Raw genomic sequence first — 16,067 nt, 5'->3', positions numbered from 1 at the left:
GTTTTGTTTTATGTATCTTTAAGATTTTTAATGTAAACTATTAAAAGTTACATTTTAAGTGTTTTAAAATTTTAGAATTTTAACTCACTGTTCTATACACTGTCCCTTTTCCCCTGTCCCTGTTTTAGATCTAGGTTTATGTTCACTTTTTTAGAGAGCACTCCCCGGCCCTCACAAGCACTGGTTTTTTATAGATGGTTCTTTTTTTCCAGTCACTTTTAAAACAGCACAGGTTTTTTTCATGTTGATTTTAATCTGTGTCTGTTTTAACCATGTACAAAGCACAATTGTCTTGGTGTTTTTAAATGTGTTTTAAATGCTTTTAAAACAAAATGTATGTCTGTATGCATGAATGTCATCTTTAAAATAAATGTAAAATGAATGAAAAAACGAATGGGTGTAAATGTAAAAAATGTAAAATCTCAATAAAAGAGTATTAATATCTGATACGTCCGCTATCAGGGGACCATATATTAAATTGATTTTTGGAATCGGGAGATGGAACAGGGGCTTGCTCCGTCCACTCCACGCATCGGCCCGGTATTGCAGTACCTCCGGGAACGGTGCACACCTTTCTCTAACGTTGGTCAAAGTCAGATCTGGATCTCTCCTGTGAGCATTTTGTCTACCCCTGCTGGAGGGAGAGTGCCAGTGTTGATGCAAGTTTTCCCGCCGTTTTACTTCTTTTTTTTTCTTTCTCTCTTTCTTTCTTTCTCTCTTTCTTTCTCTCTTTCTCTCTTTCTTTCTCTCTTTCTTTCTTGCTGTCTTTCTTTCTTTTATTCACATGTGGTGATGATGTAGACAGCAGCAGGTTGTTTCCTGGGAGCATGCAGCTAACCAGACAAGTGTGGTGGAACATGTCCCTATGCCAGGACCTTCTTAGCAAGCCAGCCAGCCAGCGAGGCACAGTTGTAGTTACCCAAGGCACCTTGCACAGCATAGCAGCTTGGCATGACTATTTGTAAGACGCACTCCGCCAGTTTATGTTTTGTTTTTGGTGTTATGTGTGTGTTTTTGCTTTGTTTTGTTTCCTCCTGCTTAAATTGCACATTTCCCCTCTGGAAGCAGCAGCCCGTTTTTTGGGGGTCTGCTTGTGCTTGGAATTTTGCACCCACCAATGAATCCCCCTGTGCCGTCCGGGCTGGGGGGCCCCGGGCAAGGGCCAAGTCGCCATCGCTTCTCGGCCTTTTGGCTAAGATCAAGTGTAGTATCTGTTCTTATCAGTTTAATATCTGATACGTCCCCTATCAGGGGACCATATATTAAATTGATTTTTGGAATCGGGAGATGGAACAGGGGCTTGCTCCGTCCACTCCACGCATCGGCCCGGTATTGCAGTACCTCTGGGAACGGTGCACACCTTTCTCTAACGTTGGTCAAAGTCAGATCTGGATCTCTCCTGTGAGCATTTTGTCTACCCCTGCTGGAGGGAGAGTGCCAGTGTTGATGCAAGTTTTCCCGCCGTTTTACTTCTTTTTTTTTCTTTCTCTCTTTCTTTCTTTCTCTTTCTTTCTCTCTTTCTTTCTTGCTGTCTTTCTTTCTTTTATTCACATGTGGTGATGATGTAGACAGCAGCAGTTTGTTTCCTGGGAGCATGCAGCTAACCAGACAAGTGTGGTGGAACATGTCCCTATGCCAGGTCCTTCTTAGCCAGCCATATACTCTGGCTTCTCTTCAGTTCGAATAAATCTTTCTAAGACTAAGGCTTAGAGGGTAGTGGCATTGCCCGCTCCCTCCGAGGGTCTGTGAGAGGTTTGTTCGGGTGAGGAGGAACAGAATTTTTTTTATTTTTGACTGGCTTTCTTCAGCTCGGCAACTTTTTGGAAGACTAATGCTCAGTCTGGTTTTGGCTTGCCCAATCCAGGCCGAGGGTCTTTCAAGATTTTGTTGACTGTTGAGAGCAGTTTTTTCTTTTTCAGGCGGTTCCCGTTTTTTTCTTTTTCAGGCGGTTCCGGCTTTTCCAGACGTTCCTGGAGTTAGAGAGAAGGAGGACCTACCATCCAGACGACCTTTGAGGACCCTTTGATGACCTAGACGACCTCATCCCCAGCCCTTGATTGTAATCGAGATCCAGACCGAGAGAGCAGCAGGCGCCCAGCAGAGGGCGCCATCTGGGAGGAGCAGAGGGCGGCCCCGGACCCCGAGGAGGCGTCACAGCCACGATTCTTCCTACGTGGTCTCGGTGCCAAGCAGCGCCCCCTACTCCGCCAGGGAAGGACACCGTTCATCTGGGGAGGGGGTCCCTCTTGCGAGGCGACCATCTCCTCAGGGACTAAAGTAATAGTTCCTTCAACTGCCCAGATTTGCTGCTTACGTTGTCTCTTTTCCGTAGAGAGAGACAACCCGGACGTCCAGAGGCTTCTCCCACCCCAATCGGAGGAGCCAGCTGAAGGATGGCGTTCAGGCCAACCCAGGAAACCAGGAGGCACAATGCGGTGCGCTTCACAAGAAACAAGCAAGATGAAACGGAACCAGGACTGACGAGACTGGAGTTCAGCCGGACCATTCTTCAGAGGGGTATGGGTTTTTCCCCTTCTGACTTGAATTGTTTGGTGAAATTGCCAGGGCTTAAGGAAGTGTTTGAGGTCAGTTTTAGGAACCCCCAAAAGTTACAAGAAATGTGGTCCTTTTGGGGGGAGAATAAATATCTCGCTCCATACAAAGAATTTTGTGTGGATGCACTGACAGACAGAGAAATGAAAGTTGTTACTGTCCAATTTTTCAATGAGGCTGTTAGCGACTATGATATTACAACATGGCTTAACCGCTATGGGAGGGTGTCATCAGAAGGGAGGAAAATTACAGATGAAGATGGGGTTTGGACAGGAGCCAGAAAGTGGCTGGTACGCCTTAATGTTGATCCATCGGGCATTGGAGGCGTCCGCCACATTCCAAACTCCATAGTGTTAGGGCCCAACAGAGGGCTGGTATTCTATAATGGGATGCCAAAACTCTGCAGGAAATGTGGGGAATTAGGACACCTGGCGGCCGCGTGTACTGTAGTCAAGTGCAGGAACTGCGGCGCCCCCCACGAGACCAGCCACTGCAGAGAAGAGAGGCAGTGCAATTTGTGTGGAAAGAAGGGGCACCTGTTTAAGGACTGCCCCTCTTCCTATGCCAACATGGCCAGAGCCAGCAAGGCAAACATGAACAAGCCTAGGCCTGAGCAGGAAGAGGGAGCAAGTAACAAAGATCAGTCCACATCACCACCAACAGTATCCAAGACCCAGACTCCAGCACCACCATCATCACCAGCACCCCCTCACCCCCCCGCCCCCGAGACATGTCCCGTTTTACGAGGACCCCTTCCCCCAGCCCAGAGAGAGAGTACAACAGCCACTCCACTAGCTCCTCCAGTAGCTCCTCTGATGCAGAACACGAGTCAGGGAGGGAGCCCGGACCCAGCAGCGGCCCCCCCTGAGTAGGGCCCTCTCAGCGCCAGCACTCCCCCTCGGCTCTCGTTATGACGCCATAAGGATTGAGTCCGTGGGGGAGGAAAGCAAAAGCGACAGTGAAAGTGAGAGTGAGAAGGAGGGGAAGGGAGTGAAGAACCAGCAGAGGGTGGGGAAAAGAAAGGGTAGAGACGAGGGGGGGAAAAGAAAGAAGATCAGGATCAAAGACAGCAAGTTGCAGGTGGCCCCCATAGATCCAAAACCAGCTAATGTCCACACAAAGTCCCCAGTCTTGCCCTCGCAGGCAGAGACGGAGGCGAGTGGGACGGCTACACTGCCGCCTAGTGGGCAGGTAGCAGCCAGCCAGGGCATCCCCAGCCAGCCTTCCCAGTCGTTGGCACAAACCCTAGCACACCTCGCAGAAGAGGTGTTCACTAATGCACCGAGGGAGAGGTCGGGGTCAACACCTTCCCTGACCAGCAGTACCTCTGTAGCAATGACCCTCTTCAAGCGAAGGGCCTCCCTTCAAAGCATCCTTGACCCCCTCCCTTGTATGGGCAAAACCAGGGGCCCACTAGAGGTCCTCCTAGATACAGCACTGGAGGACATGGGAATACCCCTGGACGCGGTAAGCCAGAAGTCTGCTAACAGCTCCAATTCAACAGACGGTAACAGCCAAAGAATGCTGTCTGTCATAACCCCCCTCAGGACAAAGCTGACCCACACGTTCCGAGGGGCCCTGAGCAAGTTCCACCAGACTTACCTTGTGGGGAGTTGAATAGCCCCAACAACTCCACGTACTGTGCATATAAAGACGGTGCCTTCTTGGACGAGGCAGCAGTGAGTACCTTCTCAGGGGTGATGGGAGTTGCAAATAAGCCCAAGCCCCCTCGAAGCAAGCGTAGAGCTAAGAGTAGGAAGAGTGTCCCGACCTCCCAATCATAGTCGCTATGGGGTGGACGCAGCGACTCCTTTTCTTGTTAGCTACCCTGATGGCCCTGATATGTGTGTCTGTTAATGTCAGGAGCATCAGGGAGACACAAAAAAGATTTGATGTACTAAACTATCTAGCTAACTTGAAAGCAGATCTCATCTTTCTGCAGGAGTGTGGTATTTCGTCGAGCCCTGATTATAGGGACCTGAAGGAGAGTTGGACCCTGGGGGACTCCTTCTGGTCGGGCTCCAACATAGCCAGAGCCGACGGAGTAGGTATCCTGTTTAAAAACCCATTTATTACCTCCCGCAGCAGCAGGGAGGTAGAACCTGGTAGAATTCTGAGCGTGGATGTGACATACAACAACACTCCCCTCAGACTGGTCAATGTCTATGCACCCACTAACCAAAACGAAAGAGTTCAATTTTTTCCACAGCTGCATCCACTCCTGCTGGGGAACGTACCCGTCATCGTGTCAGGTGACTTCAATTGTGCTCTGAGGGACGTAGACCGGAGCAGGCCACGCAACGACCGCTCTAGTAGAGTTTTGTCCTCCGTAATATCTGATTTCTCCCTGTGTGATGCAGGTAAGGACCTGGTGCCTCCCTTTACCTGGGTGAGCTCATCTGGGACCTCCTTCTCCCGTATAGATCTCGTCCTGCATACCAGCTCCCTTACGAAGACGGCAGTAGACACCCAGGCCGTCTTCTTCTCTGACCATAGGCTCCTGCAGGTAACATTGCAGGTCCCTCAGACCTCCCAGATGGGGTCAGGGGTTTGGAAATTAAACACCTCCTTACTCGATGACCCCTCCATAGCTGCAGCCTATAAGAGCAGGCTTGTTGAGTGGACCACTTTGCGTGACCTATTCAACTCCCCTATAGAGTGGTGGGAGATGGTCAAAATCAGAACTAAGGGTTATTTCATAGCAGCAGGCAAGAGGAAAGCAAAAGAAAGGAGGGCCAAATATAAACACCTGAATGCTGCCCTCCAGCATCTGAGCCTGCTTCAGCTTCGGGGGTTCCCTGTAAGCGACGAGATAGCCCAGACCAAGCTAGATCTTTCAGTGCTTTGTAGGGAGGAACAACGAAAGGTCATGCACAATGCAAAAGTGCAAAAAATGGAGGAAGACGAAAAGTGTACTCGCTTCTTCTTCCAGAAAACGAGGGAGAAGCGGCACTTGATGTCCTCCATGCTCGACAGCAGGGGGAGGATAGTAGAGGATAGTGAGGGAGTGAAAAAAGTGGTAGAGAACTTCTATAGGGACCTATATAACATCAAAGCTACAGATGACACCCTGATAGAGTGGTTCCTGAGCCAGTTGGAGCCTGACTCAGTGCGGGACGAGGAGGAGGAGGAGAAGGACCCAGAACTCACGCTGGAGGAGCTCACCCAGGCGGTTAAGACCATGAACACCGGTAAGACGCCAGGTCCAGATGGCATCCCGGGTGAGTATTATCATCTTTTTTGGGACATGCTAAAAGTCCATTTAGCGGAGGTCTACAGAGCGGTCTACAGGGAGAAGCGGTTGGGCCCTTCTATGCGGGAGAGTGTAATTACTCTCCTTCATAAGAAAGGGGAAGTTAAAGATCTACGGAATTGGCGCCCAATCAGCCTCCTTTGCGTGGATTACAAGATACTAGCCAAAGCTCTGATGCTCCGGCTACAAGTACACCTCCCTTTGGTCATTGGCCCCGACCAGGCTTGTGGCGTCCCAGGGAGGTCCATCACGGATATTTTAATGTTAACAAGGGACATTCTGGCTTATTCTAGAGAACGGAACCATCACCTCTGCCTGTTCAACCTTGACCAGGAGAAGGCGTTCGATAGGGTAAGCCATGAATATATGTACAAAGTGATGGACCAGATGAAATTCGCTCCTGGACTTAGGGAGTGGGTTAAAACCATATATACAAACATTAGTACCCGAGTCTTGGTGAACAGGCACCTGACTGGTAAAATATCTATCCAGTCAGGGGTCAGACAGGGTTGCCCACTATCCCCACTGCTATATGTCGTGTGCATTGAACCCCTCCTGCAGGCAATTCGTAGGGATACCAATATAACTGGTTTCCAGCTACCTGGATCCAACAGGGTCCAGGTCAAAACAACAGCATATATGGACGATGTGTCACTCATTTGCACCAACACATCGTCGGTACCTCGGATTAGTAATATCCTTGAGAAGTACTGCACGGCGACCGGGGCAGTGATTAATAAGTCCAAGAGCGAAGTCTACGTGTCTAAAAATTGGCAGGTAGATAGGGAACTGTCGGACATGTACCCTGTCAAAAAGGACAAAATCAAGATTCTGGGCCTCATTTTCGAGAACAATAGCTCGGGGGCCCAGAGCTGGACGGCGGCCATTAACCAGGTCCGTAAAAAGATTGGCGGATGGAGCACAAGATCCTTAACAATGACGGGTAGAGTATTAATAACCAAGTCTATACTGTTCCCCATCCTCTCTTATGTAGGAAAAATCTTTCCCCCAGACAGGACCACCAAAAAAGTGGTGGACCGCATTATCCACCGCTTTATCTGGGGCAGCAAGATGGAGAGGGTAAAGCGAGCCACCCTGAGTAAAGCCGACAAGAAGGGAGGTAAGGGGGTCCCGGACGTTGTGCAGCTCACCCGAGTGCAGGGGCTCACGCAAACTATCAAGAACATCCAGGCCCTGGACAGGAATGTATGTTACATGAATCGTTTCTATTTTGCCACCTGTCTCAGGGCCTTGGGCCTCTGCACTATTGATAACACCGTGCCGTACTCCTGGGACCCCCCATTGTATTATAGAACCTTAAGGGACACTATATATAAATTGGGCTTAGATAAAGCAAAATTGGCCTCCTGGGAATACAAGGCTGTAACTAAATATCTTGCCGGTTCCCAGGAAATTGAAAAAGTAGCTACTTTCTCCCTCACCCAAAGCCAAAAAATCTGGGAGAATGTGTCTCACAGCTGCCTCAGTAATGTCCAGAAGGATATAGCATGGAACACCATCCACAGTGCACTCCCCACTCGAGCGTTCATGTTCAGGAGGGGACTAGCCCAAGTAGAAACATGCCCCTATGCAAAGTGCCGCAAGAGAGAAACACCAGCCCATATCTTCTGGGAGTGTGATGTGGCTGGCAGTGTCTGGCTCTCTGTCTCTGTCTTCCTAAACAGGTTTGCTGACACGGCCAAGATGACCGCTGAGACTGTGCTCTATGGGCCTGCGGGAGGAATCGATACCAGCACAGCTAAGTGCGTTTGGCGTGTCATCAATGTTGTCAAGCAGATCCTGTGGGAAGGCCGTAACGTCTGTGTCTATCACAAGCAGGAGCTAGACACTATCACCACGACCAGAAGGGCACAAACTCTTATCAAGGACTTTGTAATTCTGGACATCCGGACCCTCGGGAAGGACAAGGCCTGCGCGGAGTGGAGGATCGCCGGACTTCAGGACGTGAAGATGGAATAAAGGATAAACTGGAACCGCTAGCTCCTAGGAGCGGGACTACGGGGCACCGCTAAGCCTTTTATTTATTTTGTCATGCCAGCATTCCGCCCTTTTTAGCTGGCATGACCGTTTTTTCAACGGTGCCCTGGTTTTATGTAGTCTTTTTGTTTCAGTTTTATTGACTTTTATTTGATTTACGTTGAATGTTTTATTTGATTTTGTTTTGTTTTATGTATCTTTAAGATTTTTAATGTAAACTATTAAAAGTTACATTTTAAGTGTTTTAAAATTTTAGAATTTTAACTCACTGTTCTATACACTGTCCCTTTTCCCCTGTCCCTGTTTTAGATCTAGTTTTATGTTCACTTTTGAACTTTTTTAGAGAGCACTCCCCGGCCCTCACAAACACTGGTTTTTTATAGATGGTTCTTTTTTTCCAGTCACTTTTAAAGCAGCACAGGTTTTTTTCATGTTGATTTTAATCTGTGTCTGTTTTAACCATGTACAAAGCACAATTGTCTTGGTGTTTTTAAATGTATTTTAAATGCTTTTAAAACAAAATGTATGTCTGTATGCATGAATGTCATCTTTAAAAGAAATGTAAAATGAATGAAAAAAACGAATGGGTGTAAATGTAAAAAATGTAAAATCTCAATAAAGGAGTATCTGTTCTTATCAGTTTAATATCTGATACGTCCCCTATCAGGGGACCATATATTAAATTGATTTTTGGAATCGGGTGATGGAACAGGGGCTTGCTCCGTCCACTCCACGCATCGGCCCGGTATTGCAGTACCTCCGGGAACGGTGCACACCTTTCTCTAACGTTGGTCAAAGTCAGATCTGGATCTCTCCTGTGAGCATTTTGTCTACCCCTGCTGGAGGGAGAGTGCCAGTGTTGATGCAAGTTTTCCCGCCGTTTTACTTCTTTTTTTTTTCTTTCTCTCTCTCTTTCTTTCTTTCTCTCTTTCTTTCTCTCTTTCTCTCTTTCTTTCTCTCTTTCTTTCTTGCTGTCTTTCTTTCTTTTATTCACATGTGGTGATGATGTAGACAGCAGCAGTTTGTTTCCTGGGAGCATGCAGCTAACCAGACAAGTGTGGTGGAACATGTCCCTATGCCAGGACCTTCTTAGCAAGCCAGCCAGCCAGCGAGGCACAGTTGTAGTTACCCAAGGCACCTTGCACAGCATAGCAGCTTGGCATGACTATTTGTAAGACGCACTCCGCCAGTTTATGTTTTGTTTTTGGTGTTATGTGTGTGTTTTTGCTTTGTTTTGTTTTCTCCTGCTTAAATTGCACATTTCCCCTCTGGAAGCAGCAGCCCGTTTTTTTGGGGTCTGCTTGTGCTTGAAATTTTGCACCTACCTTTGAATCCCCCTGTGCCGTCCGGGCTGGGGGGCCCCGGGCAAGGGCCAAGTCGCCATCGCTTCTCGGCCTTTTGGCTAAGATCAAGTGTAGTATCTGTTCTTATCAGTTTAATATCTGATACGTCCCCTATCAGGGGACCATATATTAAATTGATTTTTGGAATCGGGAGATGGAACAGGGGCTTGCTCCGTCCACTCCACGCATCGGCCCGGTATTGCAGTACCTCCGGGAACGGTGCACACCTTTCTCTAACGTTGGTCAAAGTCAGATCTGGATCTCTCATGTGAGCATTTTGTCTACCCCTGATGGAGGGAGAGTGCCAGTGTTGATGCAAGTTTTCCCGCCGTTTTATTTCTTTTTTTTTCTTTCTCTCTTTCTTTCTTTCTCTCTTTCTTTCTCTCTTTCTCTCTTTCTTTCTCTCTTTCTTTCTTGCTGTCTTTCTTTCTTTTATTCACATGTGGTGATGATGTAGACAGCAGCAAGTTGTTTCCTGGGAGCATGCAGCTAACCAGACAAGTGTGGTGGAACATGTCCCTATGCCAGGACCTTCTTAGCAAGCCAGCCAGCCAGCGAGGCACAGTTGTAGTTACCCAAGGCACCTTGCACAGCATAGCAGCTTGGCATGACTATTTGTAAGACGCACTCCGCCAGTTTATGTTTTGTTTTTGGTGTTATGTGTGTGTTTTTGCTTTGTTTTGTTTTCTCCTGCTTAAATTGCACATTTCCCCTCTGGAAGCAGCAGCCCGTTTTTTGGGGGTCTGCTTGTGCTTGGAATTTTGCACCCACCTTTGAATCCCCCTGTGCCGTCCGGGCTGGGGGGCCCCGGGCAAGGGCCAAGTCGCCATCGCTTCTCGGCCTTTTGGCTAAGATCAAGTGTAGTATCTGTTCTTATCAGTTTAATATCTGTTCTTATCAGTTTAATATCCCAGCAGAGGGTGCCATCTGGGAGGAGCAGAGGGCGGCCCCGGACCCCGAGGAGGCGTCACAGCCACGATTCTTCCTACGTGGTCTCGGTGCCAAGCAGCGCCCCCTACTCCGCCAGGGAAGGACACCGTTCACCTGGGGAGGGGGTCCCTCTTGCGAGGCGACTATCTCCTCAGGGACTAAAGTAATAGTTCCTTCAACTGCCCAGATTTGCTGCTTACGTTGTCTCTTTTCCATAGAGAGAGACAACCCGGACGTCCAGAGGCTTCTCCCACCCCAATCGGAGGAGCCAGCTGAAGGATGGCTTTCCGGCCAACCCAGGAGACCAGGAGGCACAATGCGGTGCGCTTCACAAGGACCCAGCAAGAGGAAACGGAACCAGGACTGACGAGACTGGAGTTCAGCCAGACCATTCTTCAGAGGGGTATGGGTTTTTCCCCTTCTGACTTGAATTGTTTGGTGAAATTGCCAGGGCTTAAGGAAGTGTTTGAGGTCAGTTTTAGGAACCCCCAAAAGTTACAAGAAATGTGGTCCTTTTGGGGGGAGAATAAATATCTCGCTCCATACAAAGAATTTTGTGTGGATGCACTGACAGACAGAGAAATGAAAGTTGTTACTGTCCAATTTTTCAATGAGGCTGTTAGCGACTATGATATTACAACATGGCTTAACCGCTATGGGAGGGTGTCATCAGAAGTGAGGAAAATTACAGATGAAGATGGGGTTTGGACAGGAGCCAGAAAGTGGCTGGTACGCCTTAATGTTGATCCAGCGGGCATTGGAGGCGTCCGCCACATTCCAAACTCCATAGTGTTAGGGCCCAACAGAGGGCTGGTATTCTATAATGGGATGCCAAAACTCTGCAGGAAATGTGGGGAATTAGGACACCTGGCGGCCGCGTGTACTGTAGTCAAGTGCAGGAACTGCGGCGACCCCCACGAGACCAGCCACTGCAGAGAAGAGAGGCAGTGCAATTTGTGTGGAAAGAAGGGGCACCTGTTTAAGGACTGCCCCTCTTCCTATGCCAACATGGCCAGAGCCAGCAAGGCAAACACGAACAAGCCTAGGCCTGAGCAGGAAGAGGGAGCAAGTAACAAAGATCAGTCCACATCACCACCAACAGTATCCAAGACCCAGACTCCAGCACCACCATCATCACCAGCACCCCCCTCACCCCCCCGCCCCCGAGACATGTCCCGTTTTACGAGGACCCCTTCCCCCAGCCCAGAGAGAGAGTACAACAGCTACTCCACTAGCTCCTCCAGTAGCTCCTCTGATGCAGAACACGAGGCAGGGAGGGAGCCCGGACCCAGCAGCGGCCCCCCCCCTGAGTAGGGCCCTCTCAGCGCCAGCACTCCCCCTCGGCTCTCGTTATGACGCCATAAGGATTGAGTCCGTGGGGGAGGAAAGCGAAAGCGACAGTGAAAGTGAGAGTGAGAAGGAGGGGAAGGGAGTGAAGAACCAGCAGAGGGTGGGGAAAAGAAAGGGTAGAGACGAGGGGGGGAAAAGAAAGAAGATCAGGATCAAAGACAGCAAGTTGCAGGTGGCCCCCATAGATCCAAAACCAGCTAATGTCCACACAAAGTCCCCAGTCTTGCCCTCGCAGGCAGAGACGGAGGCGAGTGGGACGGCTACACTGCCGCCTAGTGGACAGGTAGCAGCCAGCCAGGGCATCCCCAGCCAGCCTTCCCAGTCGTTGGCACAAACCCTAGCACACCTCGCAGAAGAGGTGTTCACTAATGCACCGAGGGAGAGGTCGGGGTCAACACCTTCCCTGACCAGCAGTACCTCGGTAGCAATGACCCTCTTCAAGCGAAGGGCCTCCCTTCAAAGCATCCTTGACCCCCTCCCTTGTATGGGCAAAACCAGGGGCCCCCTAGAGGTCCTCCTAGATACAGCACTGGAGGACATGGGAATACCCCTGGACGCGGTAAGCCAGAAGTCTGCTAACAGCTCCAATTCAACAGACGGTAACAGCCAAAGAATGCTGTCTGTCATAACCCCCCCCCAGGACAAAGCTGACCCACACGTTCCGAGGGGCCCTGAGCAAGTTCCACCAGACTTACCTTGTGGGGAGTTGAATAGCCCAAACAACTCCACGTACTGTGCATACAAAGACGGTGCCTTCTTGGACGAGGCAGCAGTGAGTACCTTCTCAGGGGTGATGGGAGTTGCAAATAAGCCCAAGCCCCCTCGAAGCAAGCGTAGAGCTAAGAGTAGGAAGAGTGTCCCGACCTCCCAATCATAGTCGCTATGGGGTGGACGCAGCGACTCCTTTTCTTGTTAGCTACCCTGATGGCCCTGATATGTGTGTCTGTTAATGTCAGGAGCATCAGGGAGACACAAAAAAGATTTGATGTACTAAACTATCTAGCTAACTTGAAAGCAGATCTCATCTTTCTGCAGGAGTGTGGTATTTCGTCGAGCCCTGATTATAGGGACCTGAAGGAGAGTTGGACCCTGGGGGACTCCTTCTGGTCGGGCTCCAACATAGCCAGAGCCGACGGAGTAGGTATCCTGTTTAAAAACCCATTTATTACCTCCTGCAGCAGCAGGGAGGTAGAACCTGGTAGAATTCTGAGCGTGGATGTGACATACAACAACACTCCCCTCAGACTGGTCAATGTCTACGCACCCACTAACCAAAACGAAAGAGTTCAATTTTTTCCACAGCTGCGTCCACTCCTGCTGGGGAACGTACCCGTCATCGTGTCAGGTGACTTCAATTGTGCTCTGAGGGACGTAGACCGGAGCAGGCCACGCAACGACCGCTCTAGTAGAGTTTTGTCCTCTGTAATATCTGATTTCTCCCTGTGTGATGCAGGTAAGGACCTGGTGCCTCCCTTTACCTGGGTGAGCTCATCTGGGACCTCCTTCTCCCGTATAGATCTCGTCCTGCATACCAGCTCCCTTACGAAGACGGCAGTAGACACCCAGGCCGTCTTCTTCTCTGACCATAGGCTCCTGCAGGTAACATTGCAGGTCCCTCAGACCTCCCAGATGGGGTCAGGGGTCTGGAAATTAAACACCTCCTTACTCGATGACCCCTCCATAGCTGCAGCCTATAAGAGCAGGCTTGTTGAGTGGACCACTTTGCGTGACCTATTCAACTCCCCTATAGAGTGGTGGGAGATGGTCAAAATGAGAACTAAGGGTTATTTCATAGCAGCAGGCAAGAGGAAAGCAAAAGAAAGGAGGGCCAAATATAAATACCTGAATGCTGCCCTCCAGCGTCTGAGCCTGCTTCAGCTTCGGGGGTTCCCTGTAAGCGACGAGATAGCCCAGACCAAGCTAGATCTTTCAGTGCTTTGTAGGGAGGAACAACGAAAGGTCATGCACAATGCAAAAGTGCAAAAAATGGAGGAAGACGAAAAGTGTACTCGCTTCTTCTTCCAGAAAACGAGGGAGAAGCGGCACTTGATGTCCTCCATGCTCGACAGCAGGGGGAGGATAGTAGAGGATAGTGAGGGAGTGAAAAAAGTGGTAGAGAACTTCTATAGGGACCTGTATAACATCAAAGCTACAGATGACACCCTGATAGAGTGGTTCCTGAGCCAGTTGGAGCCTGACTCAGTGCGGGACGAGGAGGAGGAGGAGGAGAAGGACCCAGAACTCACGCTGGAGGAGCTCACCCAGGCGGTTAAGACCATGAACACCGGTAAGACGCCAGGTCCAGATGGCATCCCGGGTGAGTATTACCATCTTTTTTGGGACACGCTAAAAGTCCATTTAGCGGAGGTCTACAGAGCGGTCTACAGGGAGAAGCGGTTGGGCCCTTCTATGCGGGAGAGTGTAATTACTCTCCTTCATAAGAAAGGGGAAGTTAAAGATCTACGGAATTGGCGCCCAATCAGCCTCCTTTGCGTGGATTACAAGATACTAGCCAAAGCTCTGATGCTCCGGCTACAAGTACACCTCCCTTTGGTCATTGGCCCCGACCAGGCTTGTGGCGTCCCAGGGAGGTCCATCACGGATATTTTAATGTTAACAAGGGACATTCTGGCTTATTCTAGAGAACGGAACCATCCCCTCTGCCTGTTCAACCTTGACCAGGAGAAGGCGTTCGATAGGGTAAGCCATGAATATACGTACAAAGTGATGGACCAGATGAAATTCGCTCCTGGACTTAGGGAGTGGGTTAAAACCATATATACAAACATTAGTACCCGAGTCTTGGTGAACAGGCACCTGACTGGTAAAATATCTATCCAGTCAGGGGTCAGACAGGGTTGCCCACTATCCCCACTGCTATATGTCGTGTGCATTGAACCCCTCCTGCAGGCAATTCGTAGGGATACCAATATAACTGGTTTCCAGCTGCCTGGATCCAACGGGGTCCAGGTCAAAACAACAGCATATATGGACGATGTGTCACTCATTTGCACCAACTCATCGTCGGTACCTCGGATTAGTAATATCCTTGAGAAGTACTGCACGGCGACCGGGGCAGTGATTAATAAGTCCAAGAGCGAAGTCTACGTGTCTAAAAATTGGCAGGTAGATAGGGAACTGTCGGACATGTACCCTGTCAAAAAGGACAAAATCAAGATTCTGGGCCTCATTTTCGAGAACAATAGCTCGGGGGCCCAGAGCTGGACGGCGGCCATTAACCAGGTCCGTAAAAAGATTGGCGGATGGAGCACAAGATCCTTAACAATGACGGGTAGAGTATTAATAACCAAGTCTATACTGTTCCCCATCCTCTCTTATGTAGGAAAAATCTTTCCCCCAGACAGGACCACCAAAAAAGTGGTGGACCGCATTATCCACCGCTTTATCTGGGGCAGCAAGATGGAGAGGGTAAAGCGAGCCACCCTGAGTAAAGCCGACAAGAAGGGAGGTAAGGGGGTCCCGGACGTTGTGCAGCTCACCCGAGTGCAGGGGCTCACGCAAACTATCAAGAACATCCAGGCCCTGGACAGGAAGGTATGTTACATGAATCGTTTCTATTTTGCCACCTGTCTCAGGGCCTTGGGCCTCTGCACTATTGATAACACCGTGCCGTACTCCTGGGACCCCCCATTGTATTATAGAACCTTAAGGGACACTATATATAAATTGGGCTTAGATAAAGCAAAATTGGCCTCCTGGGAATACAAGGCTGTAACTAAATATCTTGCCGCTTCCCAGGAAATTGAAAAAGTAGCTACTTTCTCCCTCACCCAAAGCCAAAAAATCTGGGAGAATGTGTCTCACAGCTGCCTCAGTAATGTCCAGAAGGATATAGCATGGAACACCGTCCACAGTGCACTCCCCACTCGAGCGTTCATGTTCAGGAGGGGACTAGCCCAAGTAGAAACATGCCCCTATGCAAAGTGCCGCAAGAGAGAAACACCAGCCCATATCTTCTGGGAGTGTGATGTGGCTGGCAGTGTCTGGCTCTCTGTCTCTGTCTTCCTAAACAGGTTTGCTGACACGGCCAAGATGACTGCTGAGACTGTGCTCTATGGGCCTGCGGGAGGAATCACTACCAGCACAGCTAAGTGCGTTTGGCGTGTCATCAATGTTGTCAAGCAGATCCTGTGGGAGGGCCGTAACGTCTGTGTCTATCACAAGCAGGAGCTAGACACTATCACCACGACCAGAAGGGCACAAACTCTTATCAAGGACTTTGTAATTCTGGACATCCGGACCCTCGGGAAGGACAAGGCCTGCGCGGAGTGGAGGATCGCCGGACTTCAGGACGTGAAGATGGAATAAAGGAAAAAACTGGAACCGCTAGCTCCTAGGAGCGGGACTACGGGGCACCGCTAAGCCTTTTATTTATTTTGTCATGCCAGCATTCCGCCCTTTTTAGCTGGCATGACCGTTTTTGAACGGTGCCCTGGTTTTATGTAGTCTTTTTGTTTCAGTTTTATGGACTTTTATTTGATTTATTTTGAATGTTTTATTTGATTTTGTTTTGTTTTGTTTTATGTATCTAAAAGATTTTTAATGTCAACTATTAAAAGTTACATTTTAAGTGTTTTAAAATTTTAGAATTTTAACTCACTGTTTTACACACTGTCCCT

At 49.3% G+C, this 16,067-nt stretch overlaps 2 non-coding genes and 3 pseudogenes across 2 annotated transcripts; all 5 read left to right on the top strand.

Annotated features, from left to right (window-relative positions):
- The first annotated feature begins 419 nt into the window (after window positions 1–419).
- LOC131738788 (U2 spliceosomal RNA) lies at window positions 420–574 on the top strand (annotated as a pseudogene).
- A 598-nt stretch (window positions 575–1,172) lies between these two features.
- On the top strand, window positions 1,173–1,363 carry LOC131738208 (U2 spliceosomal RNA). The gene has a single exon (XR_009329772.1). It is a non-coding gene; the product is annotated as a U2 spliceosomal RNA (small nuclear RNA).
- Window positions 1,364–8,413: 7,050 nt separating this feature from the next.
- Window positions 8,414–8,583, top strand: LOC131738424 (U2 spliceosomal RNA; annotated as a pseudogene).
- Window positions 8,584–9,186: 603 nt separating this feature from the next.
- On the top strand, window positions 9,187–9,377 carry LOC131739111 (U2 spliceosomal RNA). Its single transcript, XR_009330278.1, has one exon. It is a non-coding gene; the product is annotated as a U2 spliceosomal RNA (small nuclear RNA).
- A 598-nt stretch (window positions 9,378–9,975) lies between these two features.
- Window positions 9,976–10,076, top strand: LOC131738614 (U2 spliceosomal RNA; annotated as a pseudogene).
- The last annotated feature ends 5,991 nt before the right edge of the window (window positions 10,077–16,067 follow it).

Source organism: Acipenser ruthenus, chromosome 10 (genome assembly GCF_902713425.1).
Source record: "Acipenser ruthenus chromosome 10, fAciRut3.2 maternal haplotype, whole genome shotgun sequence".
NCBI classification, from domain to species: Eukaryota; Metazoa; Chordata; class Actinopteri; order Acipenseriformes; family Acipenseridae; genus Acipenser; species Acipenser ruthenus.
This window is presented reverse-complemented; position numbering and strand designations above follow the sequence as displayed.